The sequence below is a fragment of the Periplaneta americana genome, chromosome 5, assembly GCF_040183065.1.
Source record: "Periplaneta americana isolate PAMFEO1 chromosome 5, P.americana_PAMFEO1_priV1, whole genome shotgun sequence".
NCBI lineage: Eukaryota > Metazoa > Arthropoda > Insecta > Blattodea > Blattidae > Periplaneta > Periplaneta americana.
In genome coordinates this window covers 87,561,762-87,580,607 of record NC_091121.1, presented here as the reverse complement: position 1 = coordinate 87,580,607, position 18,846 = coordinate 87,561,762, and the positions used below count along the sequence as shown (strand labels likewise).

At 36.7% G+C, this 18,846-nt stretch overlaps 1 protein-coding gene and 1 pseudogene across 3 annotated transcripts in view; both read right to left on the bottom strand.

Moving 5' to 3' along the window:
• Window positions 1-18,846, bottom strand: part of LOC138699959 (uncharacterized) — a 599,613-nt gene that overhangs the window by 475,255 nt on the left and 105,512 nt on the right. The window lies entirely within an intron of this gene.
• Window positions 9,556-18,846, bottom strand: part of LOC138700565 (cytochrome c oxidase subunit 1-like) — a 33,056-nt pseudogene continuing 23,765 nt past the window's right edge.

The window sequence follows — 18,846 nt, the reverse complement described above, 5'->3', positions numbered from 1 at the left end:
AAAGAAGATTCCTTTTGTATGAAAAACCACACTTGTGGAAAATGGGGGTCAATATAAGATTTCTTTAGATGTACTATGCCTCCTCCTCAGAAAAACGAAAAATTAGCATAATAGACATACTACTTTAAAGAGGAAAAATGAAAGGATAAATTGAAAACTAAAAAGTATATATTATATAGTTTCCCGCCAAAAATCCGTAAATTTATTAATCATTAGCGCTAAAATTCGAACTTCTCAGAAAATCGAAAAATAAAACTAGACATATTATACGACATTTTAAAAGGCAAAGCCAAATAATAGGCCTACAGTGAAAAAATAAGTAAACCAAAATTTTTAACCAAAATCCAATTTCGTTCCCCTTTAAATATAAAAATGATCGGCCTATTAGTGATTATTATGCCCATAAAACGCAAATCATTGTTTTGTGCAGATTTGTGCAATTTTGAGAAAGAGACCAAAAAATTATGAATGAATGAATGAATGAATGAATGAATATAAACAACATTAAAATACCATAATTATTCTTTGTAATCAATTACTGTGACAAATCATACAGTCACTGTTCTGGAGTTCACTATATATATATATATATATATATATATATATATATATATATATATATATATATATTAAACTGCTGCCCCCCATTGAGGGTAGCCCTTACGAACTCAATATAACCTCAAAAAAATTATTATACATATGTAAACATAGATACTAAATTTTAAAAAAGGGAAACAAAGAAAAGTGCGTGAAAAAGTACAATCGCTATTAATGTGGCACCACGTGATTAATTAGGATATGGCAGGATTTTTTTAACATAATTATCACAATTTCATCCCTGAGAGATGTTGGCAGAGCAAACTGCCGTCGAAATTCTTCGAAAAAAGCTGGTATAGTCCCTTCGAGCACCTATGAGCAAGCCGAATACCTCAACGTGAATTAAGGCATATTTCAGCTTGAAATAATTTACTGTAGGCTCGTATATCGACTTCTTCTCAAGGTGGACCTCGGCTGACTGATCTCATCCTACTTCAAAACGTATCGTGGGGTCCACAATGATGCCCTGTTTAGTGTCAGCATTGTACGCTAAAATGTCTACTCGTCTTGGTGACCCAAGAGCAATCCCTGTTCACAGAATCCCAAATTTTTGTCTACAGAAAGTCTATTTTGAAAACGAAATTTACTTCTGATTATACTTTTGTCTATAAGAGTAATGCACACACAGAAATCTAGATAATGTTTTTTTTTTTTTTTTTTTTTTTTTTTTTTTTTTTTTTTGTATAATCGTAAAATGTTGGTGGCAGTTAAACACGTGCGAGTTCAGAGACTGCTGAGCCCTACGGACGTGTCAGAACAAGTTTATAAAATTATTAGATAGGAGGTAGACATGAATATTATCAAGGGAAAATTTGTTCTGGGGCTGGGCATCGAACCCGAGATCTTTAGTAGAATGCGCCAACGCTCTACCGACTAAGTTACCTAGAAACTCTACCAGGCTCCGCACAATTATTTCCTCTTCATCCATCATACTTGAAGTGGGTTGACAAGACGTCAGAGACCCAAAATTGAGTGCACAATTTGTGGACTTAAATGTGTGGTTTTCTGTTAAAGAACATTAGGCCTAACGTGTATTAATTATTCCCTTTTATACACATACTTCAAGTGGGTTAACAAGACGTCAGAGAACCAACAATGAGCGCACACTTTCTGTGTTACTTAAATTTGTAGCTCCAAACAATTTTTCCCTTGAAATTATTCAGTTTACAGGGAGCTATAGCTGAAAGCCAGATTTGTATAGGAGGCCGACAGGCTAGACATCTTTATTATACTATTTATATCTGTTTGTAAGTTAGTGTTTCACATTAATTTGTCTCTTAATGATTTAGCTTAAGATTTATTCTTATTTGTATTATTGTTTCATTAACTAACCATACGTTATTTTCTATAGTGCTGTACGAGTACTATGTATATCCCACATTACGAGTAGGTTAAATTTTCAAGTTGTATTATGTTATTTTATAATTTATTACTAACACCTGTAGGATGTATAATAAAAAGCTACTTTCATTTAATATAATTTAAATCTTTTGGTTTGCTGTTCAAACATACAGATATCGTTTTTTTTTCTTTTTTGTTTGAATTGAATACTGGAATAACATACGACGTAATGTTAAACGAATGAAATATTATAATTCAAGTTGACATTTTAAAATGTTCATTGGAATTTTATTAACATTTAAATAAAATGAACGAACAAGCTTACAAGTTTTTAAAAAATGTCATAACACCTACACTCTTATTTTTACAATCGATGGAAACCACTTTAGACGAAAAATAAAACCCAAATGTTTTCCGTCATTTGTTATGTAGTATATACACATATATATTTGTGTATTATTTTATAGCTTATATGACTAGAATAGACTGTACCAATGTGGAAAAATATTATTTCTCTTACTATTAGAGGACGGATATATAAGCAGAAAGAAATATTAAGATGTGACTGGAAATATGCACAACAAACATACTCTATAAAACATAATTGATGACCTAACATTCTAAATGAGCTAAGTGCCGATTACTCAAATGTAATTTTATTCATACAAAGGGAGGAACATCCACATGAGAATATCATACTAAATTGTCTTTGTCGTAGCTCAACTCTAAGTGACTCTTCGTACTCCAAAAGACGGTGTTGTAGATATCTCTACATGAATTTCACAGTGTGTTTTCCATCAGAAAGTTATTTCTAACACTTAGCACATTTAGAATATTAGATCCTCAATTACATAAATTATAATTACAAAATCTGGAGTACCTATAGCAATCTAATGCTTATCTTATTCTCTGTTCTTCCAATAGGCAATGGATATTATGAGATTTTTTACATTAAAATTTCTATGCCTATCATTGCAATATTGTGGATTTTCATTTATCACTATCATGGAGTTTCAAAATTCGAAGTATAACCCGAACATAATTGTTCGCCGAAAAAATATGTGTTCTGAAGTCTATCTTCATTTACAACTTTTATTTTCCACATTACAAATTAGTATGAAATGGCTGCTCCAGTTTTATTTTTAATATCAACAGTATTATTATTTGTGCTACTCCTACTCCTACTAAGCCTACTACCAACCATATCACCACCACCACCACCACACATAACTACTACCTAGTAGTAGCAGTAGTAGTAGTAGCAGCAGCAGTAGTAGTAGTAGTAGTAGTAGTAATTCGTGGTGGTGGTGGTAGTAGTAGTACTAGTAATAGTAGTAGTTGGTGGTGGTAGTAGTAGTAGTAATAGTAGTAGTTGGTGGTGGTATTAGTAGTAGTAATAGTAGTAGTTGGTGGTGGTATTAGTAGTAGTAATAGTAGTAGTTGGTGGTTGTAGTAGTAGTAATAATAATAATAGTAGTAATTGGTGGTTGTAGTAGTAGTTGTAGTAATAGCAGTAGTAGTAGTAGTAGTCGTAGTAGTAATAGTAGTAGTAGTAGTAGTAGTAGTAGTAGTAGTAGTTGGTGGTGGTAGTAGTAGTAGTAGTAGTAGTTGGTAGTGGTAGTGGTAGTGGTAGTAGTAGTAGTAGTAGTAGTAGTTGGTGGTAGTGGTAGTAGTAGTAGTAGTAATAGTAGTAGTTGGTGGTGGTAATAGTAGTAATAGTAGTAGTTGGTGGTGGTAATAGTAGTAATAGTAGTAGTTGGTGGTGGTAATAGTAGTAATAGTAGTAGTTGGTGGTAGTAATAGTAGTAGTTGGTGGTGGTAGTAGTAGTAATAGTAGTATTTGGTGGTGGTAGTAGTAGCAATAGTAGTAGTTGGTGGTGGTAGTAGTAGTAGTAATAGTAGTATTTGGTGGTGGTAGTAGTAGTAATAGTAGTATTTGGTGGTGGTAGTAGTAGTAGTAATAGTACTAGGTGGTGGTGATAGTAGTAGTAATAGTACTAGTTGGTGGTAGTAGTAGTAGTAGTAGTAGTAGTTAGTGGTGGTAGTAGTAGAAGTAGTAATTGGTGGTGGTAGTAGTAGTAATAGTAGTAGTTGGTGGTAGTAGTAGTAGTAATAGTAGTAGTTGGTGGTGGTAGTAGTGGTGGTAGTAGTTGGTGGTAGTAGTAGTAGTAGTAGGTGGTGGTAGTAGAAGTAGTAATAGTAGTAGTAGTAATAGTAGTAGTTGGTGGTAGTAGTAGTAATAGTAGTAGGTGGTAGTAGTAGTAGTTGGTGGTAGTAGTAGTAGTAGTAGTTGGTGGTAGTAGTAGTAGTAGTAGTAGTAGTAGTAGTAGTAGTAGTTGGTGGTAGTAGTAGTAGTTGGTGGTAATAGTAGTAGTAGTTGGTGGTGGTAGTAGTTGGTGGTGGTAGTAGTTGGTGGTGGTAGTAGTTGGTGGTAGTAGTAGTAGTAGTAGTAGTAGTAGTAGTAGTAGTAGTAGTAGTAGTTGGTGGTGGTAGTAGTAGAAGTAGTAATTGGTGGTGGTAGTAGTAGTTGGTGGTAGTAGTAGTAATAGTAGTAGTTGGTGGTGGTAGTAGTAGTAGTAGTAGTTGGTAGTAGTAGTAGTAGTTGGTAGTAATAAGTTGTAGTAGCAGTAGTAGTAGTAGTATGTTGTAGTTGTAGTAGTAGTAGTATGTTGTAGTTGTAGTAGTAGGTAGTAGTAGTAGTAGGTAGTAGTAGTAGTAGTAGTAGTAGTAGTAGTAGTAGGTAGTAGTAGTAGTACTAGTAGTCGTAGTCGTAGGCGTAGTAGTATCACATGTCAATATGACGACGAATCTACCCATCACCTTGAAATATGCAATGTTAGCCACTAGCCCTACAAAAGATAAGGTGTTTTTACTGCCTGTAAGAAACTTTGAGACTTCGCTCTAACTGGCTTAATAATATATACAAAGGCTCTATTATTTATGGATCCCCGCAATGTTTTGAAAGTTAAGTTTATAGAGGTGGGGCGGGGATGCACTGGCATGTTACCTGAAGCAATGGACCTAATTCCCATAAGTTACCATATTTCTGACAAAGTGTTCCATACCTTAGTTTCCATAACAGGCGCAAGGCTTTTAAATTTTCAAGGCGTATTCACTCCAAGCCTTCTACATATTTAGCGTAGCAGTTTTCTAAATCCACACTTTTTTAAAGGACAGGGTGTTTAAAAACCGAGAACATACTATTTTGTTACTATGATTAAAGGTAAAGCTCAATGCCTCGACTGTTCAGTTGAAATTTGTACAAAATATAATATCAGACGACACTTCGATCTTGAATCTACGAAGGATTCTGGTAAACATAAATTTATAGGTATGAGTATAAAATAGGATTGTTACAGTGGTTTATATTAATAAAATAGTTCTTATATGCGATGAAGCAATATATTATTTTAATTCAATTTGTTGTACAGGGTGCAATAGACGAATTTTTTTAAGAAAAATATGTTAATGGGGAAAGCCAACTCACAGTCACTAATAGTTAAAATGCAGTGAGATCAAGCTATCGAATTTCAGAACATATATTCGAGTCATAGAGAACAATACCCTTCTTAAAATGACAGGTAAAACGGCAAGAAATTGTATGAATTATTAATAATTCACGACTTTCCTAACTTACGTAATTTCACAGCTAAGATGCTGGTAATCTTTGGATCCACATTAGTCTGCGAATATTTGTTTCTAAAATAAACATGGTTAAAATACTGCAGACTATCATCTTGTATCTGTTTTACGTAGTAATAGTATTCATCCAACTATATACAAACTAGTTCTGACCAGTGTAGGCGATCTAGAGCACAAAAATGATTTTTTTTTATAAGTGCAAAGCCATAGTGACCATATGAATGCCTATATTGCGTGTTAGATTTGATTTAAAATGTTTAATGTAATCGCATGCCACATTAGTTTTGCACACCCCAAGCAGAAGAGAAGCCAAGTTCATATAGTTACCCGTTGAGTGTTGTGTAAATACAAGCAGCTACATCCACAATATTGTGGAAGGAGTGATCCCGATCATCTATACCTCCCCACCCTTACTCCCATGTCTGGGTTAGATGAGTTTTCACCTCTGCTAGGGTATGTATGTGGACGTGAAACCAGCAGCCGGCTTGTCAGTGTTGGCCCTTTATGGGCTGTCATGTTACAGATGATGATGATGATGATTATTATTATTATTATTATTATTATTATTTAGTGTTACGTACAGGTAAAATTATTAGACATATCCGATAGGTAGACTATAAGTATTGTTAACCTATAAAAAACTGAATATATTAACTCTTCTTCCATTATCTCGGAAACCAACTTGAGTGGATTGAAAACTATACTCTCGCTTATTAAGAAAATAAAAACAAGAAGAATCAACATTTAGCTTTCGCTATTGAGCTCTACTGTTTTGTTTTATTTCTGAGAGCGATCTTTAGTTGTTCCTGCTCCTGATATAGCACACTTCCTCACTTCCCCCCCTTATGCCTTTACCCATACTTCCTCTCTCTCCCAGCCTCTCTATCTACATCTTGCAACAGATCTCTCTGCTGAAGAAGGTGAGACAGGAAGTTGCAGAATTTATAAACCTGTTGTCTTATTTAATTAAATCCATGCGATGTCCCGTATGAGAACCTTGTTCTACAAATTCAATTAAAACTAATTGAAAATCCGAAGCAACTCGCCTTCAAATATTTAATTTCCACTACGCATTGCCTTCTTTGTAGACGGAAGCATGTGTCTTCAGTTAGTCCTCAAGTACATCATTGGCACTTACTATGGCGAACCTTGAAAACTTTCGGTTCCAAATGTCATTTTCCTCTCATTAGGATTCATGCCGTCCTCCCCTTCCACTTAATAGAGCACTATATATTACATACGAGTATTTCTTCTAATCACACATCATTACAGTAAAAAATATCAAGAAAATCTTGGTTGGTTATGATAATAGATTAACTGTAACTGTAAGATTATGTAGAAGATGAAAGTGCTCGTCTCAGTGGCCTATGTGTTTCTTCTAACCCCACATTCAAAATTAATCATTACAGTAAAAAATAACAAGAAAACCTTTGTTGGTTACGGTAATAGTTGAACTATAGTTATACGAATAATGTGCTATTTTTTCAGCATTCGTTACTGTTCAAGTTATTAGAGTAATAATAATTCCATACCTATATTCTTATGGCGAGTAGAAAAAATACATAATTTCAATACTTCTGATGTCTTTAAAGCAGAAGAATTTAAGAGTGGTTTTAGTATTGAATCTGAACAAAATATTTCAAGACAAAGAAATTCCAAATGGATAGTAACTCTTCCTCAATAACGGAGGTACTGAAATTAGTGACTTTAGTAGAGAATCTGGATACGATATTTCATAAGAAGAATCGAAGGATCTCTTGGGGCATAACTACCTCTTTGTCGACAGAAGAAGATTTATATAGACCTAAAATGTCTAAAATGAAAAACGCAAATATCTCGGCAAGAACGAAAATTGGACAGTGTTCAAGTTTCTCTTGTCCTGAAATGTAAAGCGGAAATAGTAGGCCTAAACAATGAAATTAGACCACTGTTCGAAACTATTTGTATCGCATAATAAGTATGTAATTAACTATAAACATTTTAAAATTATTTTACGTTCAATAATCAATTTCCTTTACTTCATTTACAACCAAATGATTGGAAAACACCGAGAATATAATGTATCAAAGTTCATAGCATTTATGGACTTGAAAAAGCTTTTGACAAGGTCAACTGAAATAAACTATACAGTATGATGCAATAGGAAGGTATACAATTGCATTTAATAAGGACAAAAAATCTTCATACAGAAAATAAAATCACAGAAGATATTGGATCGAAATGTAGCAAAAATAAAACAGCAACAAGAAAAAAAGGAGTCAGACAAGAATGACCTATATCACCGACGATTTTTAATTCAACTCTTACTTGTGGACAATGTCATGAGAAAATGGCAGATACATTTAGAAACTCGTATTAAAATTAGGAACAAGACTTTATTTGCAGACGACAGGGTTCTGATTTGTAGGCTAGTTCTGAAAATAATTTACAAAAAGCTTTATTTAAAATAAATAACCCAAGTAAAAATTATAACCTAAATATTTTCGTTAGGAAACCTACAGACTTAGATTTAAAGGAACGTAAACAAGGAGCAAGAAAATTTTAGAAGGAAACACTACAGAACAGTAAGTTTTAACTATCTGGACTACTATACTTCATATCTCAAAAATGTATATATTAGAAAGAAAATTGATAAATTCAATTTTATATATACTGCAAAATAAAAAGATACCTTTAGAACACTCGGAAAGAAACCAAGTTAAAATTTTATAAGTAATGACTGTTCCCATGTTATTGCACGACGCAGAATTTTGGACAACAAACAAAAATGAAGAAAGCAAGATCGAAGCTGCAGAAATGAGATTTTTAAGGAGTATTGCTGGATATACTCTGCTAGACAAGAAGAGAAATGAAGATATCAGAAGGAAACTCACAATTTTAATTTTATAAAAAAAATCACCAATATAGAAATAATGGAAAGAATATATAGAGCTAATGGAGGACTACGCATTCCAAAATTAATAATGAACTATAGAGTGCATGGCATAAGAAATGTTGGCAGACCGAGGAAGAGAATGTTAGAACAGTTCTAGTTCATGAAATCGGAACAGGTCTAATGGAGCTTAAGGCTTCAAGATGATGCTGCTCCTGCTACTGCTTCATTCATTTACACACACTCAGGATATCTAAGTCTGTTTAACATACCGGTACTTAAAACTTTTCATGGTATTGACAATTCGAACAAACAACAATCACAAACCCGACTACGAACAAGGCAGTAGTGTCGGTAATGTACCGTACGTAGAGACCCGTACAAAAACGTTTCTTTTCGCAAACAGACGCTTGTCCTCCGAATCTCATTTTTAACCACCTTAAACATCTCTTTTGACAGTAAAATATACCAGCAGTAATACAGCATCAATAAATGATCGAATATTAATAAATCCAGCGGAGAAAAATCCTTGGAAAGAACGGCAGCGCGCGGTTCAGCCGATCGATGCATATTTCAAGCCGCTCAGTATTACACATTGACACAATAAAAACAAGAGAATGTAGCACCTGCTTCTGTATCGCGAGTCGAGAGGGTTAACACCCCAGGTATGTCCCCATGCAGTCTGAAAAACGTGTACACAATCGCAGTGATGCTTTATCCAGTTGTTACACTGATTTATTGCGATTACAGCGGCTGTTATTCAATGGCAGTGGTATTGCGTCATAACTATCGTGATCATCATAATAATAAGTAATAATTCACGGTTTGTCATTACAGGCCAGTGTCAACATCCATTTATCAATTGGTTCATCAACCTCATCCTGATCATTATCCGCCTCCAATGTCATCAACTTCGTCATCATTCACTTCAAGGCACTATCGTTGCCATCGTCACCGTCATCCACTTCCGTCGCCATCATACACTTCTGAAGTCACCATCGTCGCCATCATCCACTTCTGAAGTCACCATCGCCATCGCCATCATCCTCTTCTGAAGTCACCATCGTCGCCATCATCCATTTCCGAAGGCACCATCGTCGCCATCATCCACTTCTGAAGTCACCATCGCCATCGCCATCATCCACTTCTGAAGTCACCATCGCCATCGCCATCATCCACTTTCGAAGCCACAATCTGTGCCATCATCAACTTCCGAAGCCACAATCTGTGCCATTATCCACTTCCGAAGTCACAATCTGTGCCATCATACACTTCCGAAGCCACAATCTTTGCCATTATCCATTTCCAAAGCCATAATCTGTGCCATCATCCACTTCCGAAGCCGCAATCTTCGCCATCATCCACTTTCGAAGCCACAATCTTTGCCATCATCCATTTCCAGAGCCATAATCTGTGCCATCATACACTTCCCAAGCCACAATCTGTGCCATCATCCCCTTCCGAAGCCACAATCTGTGCATCATCCACTTCCGAAGCCACAATCTTCGCCATCATACACTTCCGAAGCCACAATCTTCGCCATCATACACTTCCGAAGCCACGATCTTCGCCTTCATCCTCTTCCGAAGCCACAATCTTCGCCTTCATCTTCTTCCGAAGCCACAATCTTCGCCTTCATCCTCTTCCGAAGCCACAATCTTCGCCTTCATCCTCTTCCGAAGCCACAATCTTCGCCTTCATCCTCTTCCGAAGCCACAATCTTCGCCATTGTCCACTTCAGAAGTCACTATAATCATCATCGACTTCCGATTCCACCATCGCCATCATTATCCATATCCGATGCCACCTCCTCGCTTTTAAAATCATTGTCATTGTTACTATCATCATTACCACCATAGCCATCATTAGGAAATTATTCGTAATTATATTACTGCAATGGCCTCATTTCACAAGTGACACTTCACGTCCTCAAAGTTTAAAGTTTAGTTTCAAATGCGGACTCACATTAAGTACCCCTCTTTCAGATTCACAGTTAGAAAACAGACGACAGGCTTTTCGCTTTAATTGGAGGTCGCGGGTAACGATTTAATGGAAGTTTTCATCAAAAGAATCTCCTAAATTTCTCAGCCGCTTTAGCTGCCATTGCGATAAGGATCTGCTAACAGTTTCTAAATTAATAGAAAAGGCTCAACGTTGGGGTGTATCCATGGAAACCACGAGTGTCCGCCCAGTTGCGCAACGACAGAAGGAAACAAACAGAGTGTGAAGGCGAGGGAGTCGAGGCTTTTCAAAATTAACTTAATTGCTGCTGATATATTTCAGGGAAAATTAATTCAATTTGAAACGTTGGGGCTACAATGTTCAAATGCAGATAAAATCGCCTATGAAAATGAGAGAATTCTGTTGGTCTTAACAGACATTTAATGTGGATTGACTAATTTTAGTCACTGATAGGATGAAGGGAAATCTGATATTTCAACTTAATGTAGCGCAGGAGAACCAAGTTGAAAAGCTTTGAATGTAAGTAGAAATTAGTAATATAACCTTACACGTAAATTTTATCCAATATCTTTGTCCAAATTCATGCATTACAATAAAATATTTGTTACAGATATAGTTGAGCATACGATAACTATTAGTTGAATATTGTAAACATCTTACCTGCCCCATCAGAACTACAATTTTTGACTTCTCTTGATCATTTACGACTCAACATTTAGCGATACGTCTGCATTATATTAAACTATTACTGTTCAACGTTTAATGATGTATTAATGCATACGCTAATACATAAATAAGTTCTCTAAATATTTAATCTCAGTAATGAAGATCATTTGAAGATTTCAGAGCCATTATGGGCCAAGCGCCATTTATTAAAAACGGAGAAAACAAGGGTTAAAGTTAAGTGAATACCATAGTTTAATGAAAATTGACATATCATTTAGCTTGAATGTGTATATTTTATATTACTTGCTATATGTTTCCATTGAATTATGGTGATAACTTCATTTTAACCCTTGTTTCCTATGGTTTTAGTAAATGACGCTTGGCCCACTATGGTTCTGAACCCCTCATTTCCTATAACACAATATGTTTATATATGAGATAGTTAACAGTTCTCTATGATAGTCTATTAATGTTACATTTTGATTCAACTTTTTATATATTATGTTTTAATACTAAAGTATACATAATATAATTATTATAACAAAACATATTGCATTCTTTACACAATGATCATAACACACAATTAATAGCTATTTAGGCCTGTGAATTTGATATACTTTGACCCAGATTATGCCTTAATATATAAAATTTGTATGTTCATTTTAATATTTTGTTTAATGGTATGCAATGTTTGATATTCTACAAGCATTATACTATTACTCTATTATGATGCGCTCTTTTGAACATGTGGTTATATTCTTTTATACTTGATTTTAGACATTTGATATTGTAAACACTATTGCACCTGATGATGCTCCTAGGAAGGTGAAAACGTTAGTAGAATAATACAACAAATTTAAATATATAAACCACTGAGTAACTTGTTTTATATTTTGCGTTAAGCCAAAGGACTGAAAATTTTAATATATCGATATGTAGCAACATTAGTATTGGGTTTAGCTGACTATATCAAGATGAATTATAAATTAAACATCCTAGTTCCAAAAATGCTTCTGTAAACGTATGCATCTTGTAACATCACCTTAATCCTCTGTCGACTTTGAAATTATTCGCTGTTCACGAGTGCGATCACAATTTTTTTTACAGCTGTACCTTCGTTTTCAGATGAAAGAAGTGAGGTTAGCCGATCTTAACGATCCCAATCGGAGTGTTCGAAATGGTTTCCAGCTCTATTGATACTTAGACACTTACCTGAGGTCTTTACTGACTCCATATAATATTTTATTAATGATATCTACATCTATATACTCCGAAATGTTCCAGTAACTTAGATATGCTATCCTTGGTATTTTAGTTACCTTTACAATTAAAATTATTATTTCAAAATTATATATTGATTATTTTTTATCATGTTTATTGCTTGGGTTCGTGGATGGCTCCAGCTTATAGAACACGTCTTTATTTTCTAGTAGGAAATATTTTGCAGTAATAGTGTTTTATTGCATACAAAGTAAACATGTACGAGGAGCATCCAGAAATTAAGTTTCCCGATTTTTCCCCTTGAAAGTAAACGTAATTAGCCGTGTCAATTGCGCATGCGTAACAGATCTATGACGTATCAATCATATGCCAGCCGGACAGGTCCCGCCTGGTGCCAGTAGCGTGGCAGCAGTGGTCCGAAATGGAAGCTCTTATTCCTTCTCCCGTCGTCTGCGAGGTTCGGTCGGTGATAAAGTTCTTTAATGCACAAAACATTGCGCCAATTGAAATTCATCGGCAACTCTGTCAGGTCTATGGGCCGAACATCATGAGTAAGCAGATGGTGCGACGCTGGTGTAGGCAGTTTTCCGAACGTCGTCAAAGTGTCCATGATGAAGAGCGCAGTGGGCGACCGTCCCTCATCAATGATGATCGTGTTGAGCTGTTGCGGCAGTGTATCATGGAGAACCGTCGCTTCACGATTACGGAGCTGAGCAGCCATTTTCCGCAGATATCGCGATCCTTGTTGCATGAGATTGTCACTAAGCACCTGCTGTTCAAAAAAGTGTGTGCCAGGTGGGTGCCGAAAAACCTGACACCCGAACACAAAATGCAACGTTTAGGAGCAGCACTGACATTTCTGCAACGGTATCACGATTACGGCGACGAGTTCCTCGACAGAATCGTCACGGGCGATGAGACTTGGATTTCGCACCTCACCCCGGAAACCAAGCAGCAATCAATGCATTGGCGGCATATTGGATCTCTGGTCAGGAAGAAATTCAAACAGACGCTGTCGGTACGGAAAGTGATGTGCACGGTGTTCTGGGACAGGAAGGGCATTCTGCTCATTGACTTCCTTCCAAGAGGTGAAACAGTGAACGCTGACCGTTACTGTGAAACACTGCGAAAATTGCGACGTGCCATTCAAAACAAGAGGCGTGGAATGCTTACTGCAGGTGTTGTGCTCCTCCATGACAATGCTCGTCCACATACGGCTCGGCGCACAACAGCTGTTTTGACGGAATTTGGCTGGGAGTTGTTTGATCATCCACCCTACAGTCCTGATCTTGCTCCCAGCAATTTTCACGTTTTCTTGCACCTCAAGAAATTCCTGTCCTCCGGTAAGCGTTTTGGCAACGACGAAAAGCTGAAGACGTCTGTCACACGCTGGTTCCATTCACAGGCGGCAGAGTTCTACGACAGAGGGATACAAACGTTGATCCCACGATACGACAAGTGTCTCAATTCTGATGGTGGCTATGTTGAAAAATAGCTGAAACATTGCTGTACCTGTTGCCAATAAATGTTTTCCTGAAAGTGTGTGTGTTCTTTTTTTTTTTTTAAATAGGTAAACTTACTTTCTGGATCCGCCTCGTACTTTGAAAAATAAACAAATGAAACAAATACACCATAAACTGCTTTGTAGACTGTGGGTAAAATACAAATCTGGCTTCTATGTTTAACTTCCTATAAAGATGATTTGAATAATTTTAAAGTGAAAAATTGTTCCGCGGGTATCGAACCATGGACCTTTAGCTAAGACTGCCAACGCTCTACCACTGAGCTACCCAGGAACTACTCCAGATACCGGGTCAATTCTTCCCGTCATGTCCACATACCTCAAGTGGGTTGACAGACGTCAAAGATCCAACATTGAGTGCACACTATACTGTGTGACTTTAAATTGTGGTTTCATGATAACGAACAGGGGCGTATATTAACGAATCTGCCTTCAAGATAAAATGTTTTAAGTTCCAGAGTAACTATTTGTATTTGTAAAATTTTGCTTCTTGTTCTTTTCACTTCAGCAGGTGATGAAACTAAATTAATTCTAAAAATAATAATTAACAGTTGATGCAATAACAGTTTCCTTTCTGGGTTATATTTCAAGGAAAGAGAATTATTTTCTCTGATATTTCAAAAAATACAGAATAGTCTGCCCTTAAACTAATTTAATTAATTCATTCATTGTTTGTACATAGTGAGTAAATCTAGGTGCAATAAAAACTTCCAATTTTATTATACTGTATGCAGGGTGATTCAGAACCTCTGCAACAAACTCTGAGGATCGTCAGATCTCGCAATGAGAATCATTTTTCATAAAACAACCCATGTTTCCGATGTCTCGTGCAGGAGCCACGCGACATAAAAAAGGCAGGTTTTAGTGACATTTACAGTTGATTATGGACTGAATTATTCATTTACTTTTTCAAGTACCCTTGCGGACAGGTTACAAGTTTCCTGTCATTTCGCTGTCCCGTTTGAATGGAGCGCTCTTCGGAACAGGCTTTCGCTGCTCATGGAGGATGCATCCTTTACGATGTGAAGGGACATGTGATTCAACATAATGTCCCAACGCACTTCAACCTGGTTGTATGAGCACATCTGAACAACATCTACGGGGAGCAAGGTATAGGGAGAGCCGGACCTGTTGCGTGACCAGGATGATCACCCGACTTCACGCCCTTAATCTTTTTTTTTTTTTTTTTTTGAGACATGTGAAGTAATAAATCACTCGAATTAACGCCGGAGAAGAACAGACTATGCCAGTATTAGCTGCTTTTGATCAAATTCGACACAGGCCTACGGTGTTATGAATGTAATCAGGTTCAGGGTAGACATTTTGAACACCTATAACTTGTCAGAAAACATACTTGAAAAATAATTAATGTCATAGTTGTTAATGTAACTAAAATCTGTCTTTTTTTTCGATGTCGCTTAGCTCCTAAACTAGGCATCGGAGAACATGGATTGTTTTTCGAAAAATGATCTCCATTGCGAGATCTCTCGATCCCAGAGTTTGTTTCAGAGGTCTTCAATCACCTTATATAAAAATGCATTAAGCCATAAAATATCCTAAATAATAAATATTCTTGGAGTAAAAAAAAAACAGATAAGTACAGTGAAACCTCCCCTTACGGACACCCCCATGATATGGACACTCCTCACATACGGACAGATTTTTATGTCCCAACTGAAATAATATAGAAAAAATGATAAATTTAACTCTCGTTTACGGACACTCTCAGACACGGACATGGACAGCTGTTCAGAGTCCTACAGCTTGCTTTACCTCCTAACTGTGGACAAACTTGGTTTTCAAGACCTAATGTGTTACAAAAATGGAAAATTTAGTACAGAAATTCCTTAACATGAAAGAAGAAAATAAGAGTCTCGTAGGCTACCACCAGCCCAGCCGGCTACCCCTTGTTAGCTGGAAGCGGGTGGATAAAGTCATCAAATTTGACCTGTCTGATGGGTCCAAGGTTTCGGAGATCGTGAAATTGTATTCGACACATGATAGGGTTAGTAGAATTATTCCCTTCACTTCAATCAGTTGTTCTGTTTCGAGAGACGTGGCACCTGAACATAAGGGTTAAGTTGAAAACTGTAAATTACAGTACTGCATAATTGTAGACCAGAATAAAACTGCATGGCACAGTACTGTATTTTCCTTTTTTGGTCTTACTGTATCTAGTGCAATTCAAAGTTGCAAAGAATTTACTTTAGTATACTGTATTTAGAATTAAACTACAGTAATACATTTCATTTAAAGCGTGAAGGGATACATAATGCATATTATAAATTTATTGTTAGATTGGGGAGCCTCCCTCCCAATAAAGGACACCTCCCAGATGTGGACAGATTGTTACGTCCCTTCGATGTCCATAAATGAAATTCTAGAGCAGTTGAATTGAGAGGGTTAAAATAGCCGAAAGTGGTAAACAATTTGTGGAAGGTGAGAAGTGGCTTCATAACCTGTTTAATAGATACTGTATATCGAACAAATTTCTTACTTGTTTGTAGACTGCATTAAAATTTGTAAGTTCACTTCACAAAACTATGTTCAGGTTCAGTTGAGCTAGCCCAGAATATTAACCAAAATCAATATTTCATTATGCAATGAAAGTATGCAAAATATGCTAAATACGCGGTACAGTTTTTATTGTTTCCGATTCATACCAGGCTACTAGCATGTAAGCAGACAAAATCGTTATTTATTTTATTTTTCTTTTTTCCGTGGTGAGTTGGCTTCATCAAAGGTGAATAACGGGTTTCTGCGAGCCTGAGCTTTTGACCAGAGGCAGGTCCATTACGATCTCCAAGCACAATGTCCGATGGACTCGAAACGCTCCCTTTTTTCTTCGCATAATTTGAAAGTAATAAAAACTTTCGACAACCCTTACAATCGTCGGGCCTGAATAGAAATTTAAATGGCTGGACGATCACTCTCCTATCGAGTTACATCCACACTGGCGCACTGACAGACGGACGGACAGACAGACAGACACGGGTGAATTTAATAGCTGCTCCTAGCGCGGATGCAAGCGAGCCTAGAAATGCAAAACTGATTTCCGCCTACGCGTTGCTGGGATATCGAGACAAATGAAACGCGCCGCGCGACCTGCGTTGCTGGGTCACTGGAGCCATATCTGTGTTAGCCAGCCCATCGAGCTGTGATTTCCAATTGTGGAGGCACTGTGAAAGAGCGGCCAGTTCACAAAGAGAAGAATTAACCGCGATAGTCCCCGTTTGACGGTTGCTTGTATGCCAGACGTTATCGAACTCGACTAATGTTGCATTTCATTTCTACTTTTTCATTTATGTAGTACAGAAAAAGTAGTGCAGTACTGCAAAAATGTTCTTTCAAACTTTTTACGAAAATGCACATTTGTAGCACATAATTGCTTGGGAGTTGAGACAAACGCTCCGAAACATTCATTGGTAGTTTTCAATTGAACGGCAGCTTTTACTGCAAACCCAGAAATCTCCAATCTTTCCTATTTTCCACCTTCACCTTACTGTCTTCGCAAAAAAGATTCACGTAATAACTTACTGTTATCTATCATCTGATATCTTTTTCTGCCCCGATTTTTTTTTTCCGTTTACCATACTTCAGTAGGCAGTTTCTTCTTAGCCAGGACCCAGCGAATTTATTTTTCTCTTCCTGATCAGTTTCAGCATTGTTCTTTCTTTATCCATTCTTATTAGCACAGCTTCATTTCTTACTCTGACCATTTCACACGCTCCATTCTTCTCCATATCCACATTTCAAATGCTTCTACACTCTATACCAGATGTCTTTGGGCCAGACCATAACAAGGATCTCGATGCATCTAATGTTATCGCTGCGCTCCCCTTGGTTGGCGAGTCATTACTTAGCTGAGAGCGTTGTAGACACTAGCGCGTTCATATCCTGGTTACGAGACGTATTCAGAGACGTGTCCACTACTGCAGTTCTACTGCGTCTAGCATCTGTGCGGTGTGTGAGCAGACGACAGCAGTGCAACTAGTGACTGATGCAAGAAGATATGTTCAAAGACACATTACTTTAATTTTCACTTTTCGTTATATGAACGTAGTCTGTCACTTAATTCATACACAGACATTTAGTATCGTGTGAACCGCGCTCTCTTGAATTTCGTTCCGTTGTTTATATCTGCTCCAAAGACATCTGGTATAGAGTGTAGTTGTTTCTCTTCACTTCGTTGTAATGCCCAAGTTTCTGTTCCGTACAGTGCCCCACCCCACACAAAAAAACTTCACTAGTCTCTTCCTTAGTTCCTTTTATAGAAGCCCGCAGAAGATGCTCCTTTTGGATCAAAAAACTACACAGTCTTCCATCAACACTTTTGGTTCCTTTTCATATTTTACAGTATCTACAGTTCCTTACCTAAAATGTTAGCACTATTACTTTAACATAAATTCGTTGAAATATAAGACACTTCGCCCATCTATGTTTCAGTAATATTGCATTTCGTTTAAATCTGCACTTCATTCTGCGAAAAATCTTCCAAAATCATCATGAAATTAGTAATTTTTCTCTAACTTCCCCACCCCCACCGCACCATGCACCAAAATACTGAGTTTTTAAAACAAAGGTCACTAGTGGAATGTCAGAAAGTAGGAGAAAATTCTACAAGTTCATAATGCAACTTTATGAAGACGTTATCAGAAAAAGAAAACCAGAACATATCAAAGGAAAGAGACAAAGGATATCAAGGAAGGAAACGAATGGATATCAAAAGGAAGGAAACGAAGGGATAACAAAAGGAAGGAAACGAAGGGATATCAAAAGGAAGGAAACGAGGCAATATCAAAAGGAAGGAAACGAAGGAATATCAAAAGGAAGGAAACGAAGGGATATCAAAAGGAAGGAAACGAAGGTATATCAAAAGGAAGGAAACGAAGGTATATCAAAAGGAAGGAAACGATGGACTATCAAAGGAAGGAAACGAAGGGATAACAAAGAAAGGAAACGAAGGTATATCAAAAGGAAGGAAACGAAGGGATATCAAAGAAAGGAAACGAAGGGATATGAA